This window comes from Camelus dromedarius, chromosome 14, assembly GCF_036321535.1.
Source record: "Camelus dromedarius isolate mCamDro1 chromosome 14, mCamDro1.pat, whole genome shotgun sequence".
Classification (NCBI taxonomy): domain Eukaryota; kingdom Metazoa; phylum Chordata; class Mammalia; order Artiodactyla; family Camelidae; genus Camelus; species Camelus dromedarius.
In genome coordinates, this window is record NC_087449.1 from 46370996 (window position 1) to 46378900 (window position 7905).

The window sequence follows — 7905 nt, forward strand, 5'->3', positions numbered from 1 at the left end:
TGGATTATAATCTTAAATCCTAAAAGCAGCTCATTCTGGTAGATTCCGTTTTCTTTTCTTTTACAAAACAATAGTGTTAAATGACTTGCCTGAGGCTGTCCCACTAGTAAATGTCAGAAGTGGATCAAACCCCATCTAACTGGCCCCGGAGCTGGAGCTTCTTGAACTAAGCCGTGCTGTTCCCAACCTTCTCCATCCTCTGGTTGTCTCTGTATGAGAGCTGAAACAAGAAGGTGGAGCATCCTCTTGTTTGACTCCAGTTTGGAATGTGTGTCTGCACATGTCTGGATGTTCACAAAGAACCTTGAATGATCCCCAGTATTGATTTTTGAGTTACAAATACATTTTAGCAAGTAGGTGAATTGGCAAATATAGAATCCATGAATAGTCTTTAAAGTATCTTTATGTCATCCTCATTTTTGTGTGTATGTGTGCAGTGGGGGAGGTAATTAGGTTTATTTACTTATAGAGGAGGTACTGGGGATTGAACCCAGGACCTCATGCCTACCAAGCATGCACTCTACCATTTGAGCTATACCCTCCCCTGTCATCCTCATTTTTGAAGGGTATTTTTCACTGGGTATGGAATCCTAAGTTGTTGATTATTTTCTTCCAGCTCTTTGAAGATCATCTAGCCCCTGCTGTTCTTTCTGCAAAGTCAGTAGTCAGTCTAACTATTGCTCCTTTTAAGGTAATAATCTCTTCCCACTCCCGACTGATATTTTTCCTTCATCTTCGCTTTTCTGCAGTTTCATTGTGATATATTTAGGTGTAGATTTCTTTTTATTAACCCTGCTTGGAATGTATGATTTCTTGAATCTCTGAATTAATGTCCTTCTTTATTGAAAAAAATCCTCAGCAATTATCTCTTCAAATATTAATTATGCTGCAATCTCTCTCTGTTAGAGACTCCAGTTAAACAAATGCTGGAACTTTGGATCAAATCCTCTATGACTAGGATGACCTGTGGTTTATTGTCCATTGTGAGATATTTCTAATAATACTTGTTGATTTATTAATGATGATTAGTACTAATCCTAGTACTACAGCAGGCATAAACTGGACTGTCCTAGGGAACCATGCCATATGGTCACTTAATGTCTTTCATTTTCTTTCCTGTATTTAAAATTTTTAAAAATTGTATTCTTTTACCATTGAGATATAATTTACATACTCTCAAATTCAGTGATTTTTAGTATATTCACAAGGCTGTGCAAACGTCACCACTATCTAATTCCAGAACATGTTCATCAGAAGGAATCCAGTACAGTCACCCTGTAGTCCTCTCTGCCCTCTGCTCCTGGCAACCACTAATCTACTTTCTGTCTCTTTGAATTTCCCAATTCTGGACAATTCATATAAATGGAATCATATAATAGGTGACCTTTGCACCTGGCTTCTTTCACTTAGCATGTTTTCAGAGTTCATCCATGTTGTAGCATATATCATTAGTTCATTATTTTCTATGGCTGAATAATATTCCATTGTATGGCATTACTACCCTTTGTTTATTCATTTATCAGTTGATCGACATTTGGGTTATGTCTACTTTTTAGCTATCATAGTGATGCTATGAATATTCATGTACAAGTTTCTTTGTGAACATACGTTTTCATTTCTTTCAAGTATATATCTAGGAGTGAGATTCCTGGGTTATATGGTAACTTTGACATTTTGTGGAACCGCCAAACTGTTTTCCACAGTGGCTACTTCCCATTGACAATGTTTGAGGGTTCTAATTATTCACCAACACTTCTGATTTTCAGTTTTTTCATTATGGCCCTACTAGTGGGTATGAAATGGTATTTTATTGTGGTTTTGATACATAGTTCCCTAATGGCTAATGACATTTAACATCTTTTATGTGGTTATTAGCCATTTGTGTACCTTTTTGGGAAAAATGTCTATTCAAATCCTTTGCATGTTTTAAAATTGGGTTGTTTGTCTTTTGTTGTTGAGTTGTAAGAGGTCTTTTGCAAATACTTCCTCCCATTTTGTGGTTGACTTTCCCCTGAAATTTTATCTCTTTACTTTTCTGTGCTTTATTCAGCAGTTTCTTCTGACCTACCTTTCAATACACTAATTTTCTCTAGGGCTTCTATAAGCTGCTATTATTCATTTATCAGGTTCTTAATTTTACTTATGGTAGTTTTCTGGGCTAGCATTTCTAGTTGGTATTTTACAAAATTTTATGTCACTTTTTGTGTATATGCAATTTTAAAATTCAGTTTTGTCTCCAAGGTCATAATATGCATTGTTGTTTTGCAGACTGGGCCTGGCAATCTGATTCTCTGGGGTTCCTATAGATCTTTTCAAATTTTCTGTTGTTTGTGCTTGTTCTCATTCATGTTCTCTTTTATCCTCATGTGTCTGGTTATGCTTGTATGTTGAAAGTTATATTTGAAAAATAATTTCTGTCCTAGAAAAGTTTTTTCAAGAAGGATTTTTAATTTGCTAGGCACCTAGGGGTACTAAAGAGCTGGACTTTGGGATATTAATTCCCCTTAATCCAACTGTGGTCTTGACATGGTGCTTGGCTTCAGGATATTCAAGGTCTGTTTACCTGCCGTACATCCTTATTCTTAGACTGCATCCCTTTGGGATTCCAGCTATAGGTTTAGGAGGCTTGTTACATTTCTTTATTTTTTTAGTAGGTTCTAGACTTTAATTTCTGTCCTCCTAGGTTTAGAACGCTGTCAAAATATGATTCTTAGCTTCTTTTTGATTAGCATTTGTCCTCTGGTTCATGAGTGGTGTCAAATATTAAGTTCAGCTTCGCTGGATTTTTGTCCTGAGTTCAGTCTCGGCCTGATATTTCTTCAGCAATTTGATACTTTTAGAAAGATTTAATAAAACTATTATATATAGTCTTTTTAGCTGTCTTCAGCGGAAGTGATGGTCCAAATTTTCTAATTCACAATTAATAAAAGCTGAAGTCTTAGACACGTTTAAATTTTTTTAAATGTACACTTTTTTTTTTTACTTATATACTTATTTTTAATGGAGGTACTGGGGATTGAACCCAAGACCTCATGCATGCAAAGCATGTGTTCTACCACTGAGATATGCCTTCCCTACCCCTAAAAATGTACACTTAAAAATATATTTGTCATTGAGCTATAAATCAATTGCATTGTGGCTAAGAACTAGTCTGTGTGATACCAATTCTTTGAAATTTGTTGACACTTGGTTTATGGCCTGGTGATCAATTTTGGTGAATTCCATGTGTGCTTAAGAATGTATAGTCCCTAATTTGGGAGTGCAGGGTTCTATTTATATGTATTAAATCGAACCTATTAGTTGCATTCTTTAAATTTTCTATAGCTTTACTCTTTTTGTCTGTTCTTCCTGTCACAATTGAGATAAGTGTTTTTGATTCTCTGAGTATGATGATGAATTTGAGACTTTTCCAGTTAATTTCATTTTTTTATGTGTACATTTGGTGTCATATCCAAGAAATTATCGCCAAATCCAGTGTCATCAAGCTGTGCCCCATGTTTTCTTCTAAGTGTTTTGTAGTTTGAGTTCTTACAGTTAGGTCATTGATTCATTTTGTTTTGATTTTGTTCATGGTGTTAAGAGTCCAGTTTCATTCTTTTACATGTGGATGTCAAGTTTTCTCAGCACCGTTTATTGGAAAGATTCTTTTTCCTTTTGAATGGTCTTCAAACTCTTGCTGCAAATCATTTGGCCGTACATGTGAGAGTTTATTTCTGGACTCTCTATTGTATTTCACTCTTCTATGTGTTTGTCTTTATGCCAGTTTTGATCACTGTAGCTGGGTGTATTTTCCAGGTTTCCATTTGTTATTGATTTCTAACTTCATCCCATGGTGGTCAGAGAAGATATCTATCTTCTTAACTCTGAGACTTAATTGTGGCCTAACACTTGTTCTGTCCTGGAAAATGTCCCACTTGAGAAGAATGTTTTTTTGTTGGGTAAAGTGTTCTGTAAATGTTAGATTTGGTTCATTTATTGTGTTGTTCAAGTCATCTATTTCCTGATTTTTTTTTTTTTTGTGGTTGTTCTATACATTATTGTGAGTAGGATGTTGAAATCTCCAACTATTATTATAGAACTGCCTCTCTCTCCCTTCAATTCTGTCAATTTTTGCTTCATATAGTTTAATAATCTGTCATGTGCCAAGTCTTTGTAATTGTTTTATCTTCTTGCTATATTTGACCTTTTTATTAATATATAATGGCCATGTCTCTTGTAACCTTTTTTTTTTTTCAAGTTTGAAGTTTATTTTGTCTGATATTAGTCTCTTCTGCTCTCTTTTGGTTACTACTTGCAAGGAATCTTTTTCCATTCTTCTACTTTCAACCTATTTGTGTCTTTGGATCTAAACTGAGTCTTCAATAGAGAGCATGGATTATGTTTTTAAAAATTCATTCTGTCAACTTGTATTTTGACTGGAGAGTTTAAACCATTTCTATTCGAAGTAGTTACTGATAAGGAGAGATCTACTTCATCGTTTTGCTATTTGTTTTCTGTATGCCTTTAGCTTTTTCATCCCTAATTTCCTGCATTACTGTCTTTTGTGTTTTTTATAAACATTTAGATTCTTTTCTCATTTCCTTTTTTATACATTCTCTGTTTTCTTCAACCTACCTTTTCAATTCTCTATTTCAATTATTATACTTTTTATACCCAGTAGTTTCCCTTTATAACTCTTTATTCTTGCTTCATGTTTTCAATAATTATCCCTTATCTCTTTGAGGCTATCATGTATAATAACTTTTTTTGTCCTTGGTATTTCTTTATATCTTCTTCTTGTCTATAGTTTAGTCAGTTTACTGAATTTCTTCAACATTGTTTATGTTCCTCAACTAATCTTTTCCTGAGTTCATTTTCCCCTGGGAATATCAGCTTTACTTAGTAATGTGCACCATGAAGAAAGTCAAAAGGCCAGGCTTGGTGTTGATCTTTTTCTATCTCATAGAGAGAACTCCTCGAAAATGAAACCAATATAGAAAAACACCCCAACGTTAAATGATAAAAATAAACAGAGCTGTGATGACATCATTTGCACTGTTTCCATTTCTACCTGAATTTAACTTCACAACTCACTTAAATGTTTGTTAAAGCTGGTTTGAATTGCTTCTGTCACTGATAATCAAAATAGCATTCACTAGTTCAGCTGCCTTCATCATATACTAAATTCCTTTATATACCTGGTCCAGTGAGCTGTCTATTCCTACATAAATATCATATTTTAAATTTCATTGTTTTATGAGTTCCAATTGTCTTCTTTTTTAAAGAAAAGATTATCTTCAGTTTTCTATGGATTCATTTTCTTTAGTGGAATAAGTATATGTATTAGTCAAGGTTCTTTAGAGAAACAGAACTGTTATTTGTATATACATATATATAGCTCATATATATACGATAGGATTTTATGTATATGATCAGATTTTATATATATAATAGGACCATATATATAAGATTACATATACACATAATTTGGGGGCATAATTTTCACTCAAGAAGCAAAACATAGCTTCCACATATTTGGATGGATAACTACTATAGTTATTATTTAGGAAGAACTGAGCAGACACTAATATAAGGTAGTAAAACAAGATGGGTATAAAAGCAAAAGTCTATCTGGGGCATGAATGTGGGTAGCCCAGAAGTTGGTGTAGGTTTCTTCAACGGCCATACTGGTGGAAACCTGGGTGGAGTCAAGTAAGAGAACAAGAAGACTTTTTGTTTTGTATGCATATATATTTAAACATGCATGTTTGAGAAATTTTAGGGTACTTAGCTGTGCTGCTTCTCCTGAGGACTCTTGTGATGCCATTATAATTAATAAATCACATAATTGTATATCTGTCTGGACTATTTTCTATTTCATAGATATCACTCCATGAAGAAACCTTGGGCCTAACAAAAAGGGCAGGGACGCTGACTCTGCTAGATCCCACGTGAGCCGGCCTGGGATTGCAGTAACCTAGCAACATTTGTCAGCTTGCTTATTGCCCTTGCCATCTCCCTAGAAGACTTGGCCTGCCTAAAGAGGGAGTAGAATGAAGCCTCACATCTCCTAGATGTAAGAATGGATGAGATCACATAAGAGGCTTAGTTTTTACTTTCCTACTTTTTAATGTTCCTAGTAGATAGTAAGCACTCAATAAAATGGTAGATACTTAATACTCATCATTTTAATTTTGTATTGCATACATTCTAACTCCTCTGCCTTACTTTTGCTTAAGTGAACTCATCTGGCAAAAATCAAAATCATGGTCAAATCCAGTTCTCTGTCCTAATCCATACACATTGACTACTCTTTAAATTCTGCTTACTGATCTCTAGGGATCCCTCTTTGCTGCCCAGCAATCACAATTTTTTCTTTAATTTATTAAATTCTATTTCATGCCATATCCTTACCTCAAACCTCCAATGACTCTTTTTTCCTCCTCATTTTCAGAAGATGACCTTGTTTACTATTTTACTGAGAAAACAGAAGCACTCAGAAAAAACTTTTAGAAGTTTCTACAGTCCTACTCCCCACCTACCTACACTTGTACATACATATTCCTTTTCTTCTGTTAAGATGGATGAACTGTCCATATTTCTAGCTAAGGCCAACTCTTCCACCAAAGAGGATGGCAAATAACCACATACAAATATTTTCAATATCAATACCCTCAGAGAAATGCGTATTATGGAACATATATATCCAATATAACCACACAGCTGTCAGAATGGCTAAAATAGCAGTGACCAAATCAAATGCTCACTCATAAATCACTCATATACTGCTGGTGGGACTATAAAATGGTACAGCCGCTCTGGAAGAGTTTGGCATTTTTTTTTTTTTTTAAATAAAACTAAACATGCAATTACCATACAACCCAGCAATGGTACTCTTGGGCATTAGACTAGAAAAATGAAAACTTATGTTTACACAAAAACATGTGTACAAATGTTCATAGCAACTTTATTTGTAATAACCTAAATCTGGAAACAATCCAAATGTCCTTCAATAAGTGAACTGTTAAAGAGTACAGCAGTAACAATTACTCAGGGACAAACAGGAAGACTTTTGAGACACATAACTTGGGTAGATTTTAAGGCTATTAAGCTGAGTGAAAGAGCCAGTCTCCAAAAGCTGTATGCTGCATGATTCCATTCTTTCTTGAAATGACAAAATTATAGAGGTGGAGAATAGATGAGTAGTTGCCAGTGGTTGGGATACGAGAAGGGAGAGAAAAATGGGTGCATTTATAAAAGCATCACAAGGAACCCTTATGTTGATGGGACTGTTTTGCATCTAGACTATAGTGGTGATTACATGAATCCATACATGATAAAACTGCACAGAACTAAATACAAAAATACATGAGTAAATGTAAAACCGGTGAATCTGAGTAAGATCAGTGGATTGAATCAACGTTCCGTTTCCTGTTGTGACACTGTGTTAGTTATGCAAGATGTTACCATCGGGGGAAAATGGGTGAATGATATATAAGATCTTTCTGTATTATTTCTTGCTTTATATAAATCTGCAATTACCTAAAAATAGCTTAACTTAAAAGTATTATATAAGACAGTTGATAGTTGAGTATCCATGGCTTGTTTTAATATTTTGTGGTAGTCTCTTAATATTTTACTTTTATTTATTTATAAGCATTATTTATATATAATATTTATATATAAGCGTGATGTTATATATACTATTGGCTAGGTCTATACATATATAGTAATAAATATATTACCTTTATTTTATTGTTATAGAAATAAGCTTTTATTCTAATTTCACCATGGTTTTAAAAATCAGATACAAAAGTTACAGCTTAACAGTGAATAGGTTGTTCTGAGAAGTGAAAAAACATGTAAAGCACTGAGAAAAGTACTAGGTTACACAGTAGGTATTCAACAAAGACAGCTATTTTAATT

General features: G+C 34.1%; 1 non-coding gene across 1 annotated transcript; it reads right to left on the reverse strand.

Annotated features, from left to right (window-relative positions):
- Positions 1 to 469: 469 nt before the first annotated feature.
- Positions 470 to 543, reverse strand: TRNAT-GGU (transfer RNA threonine (anticodon GGU)). The gene has a single exon. It is a non-coding gene; the product is annotated as a tRNA-Thr (tRNA).
- Between the last annotated feature and the right edge of the window lie 7362 nt (positions 544 to 7905).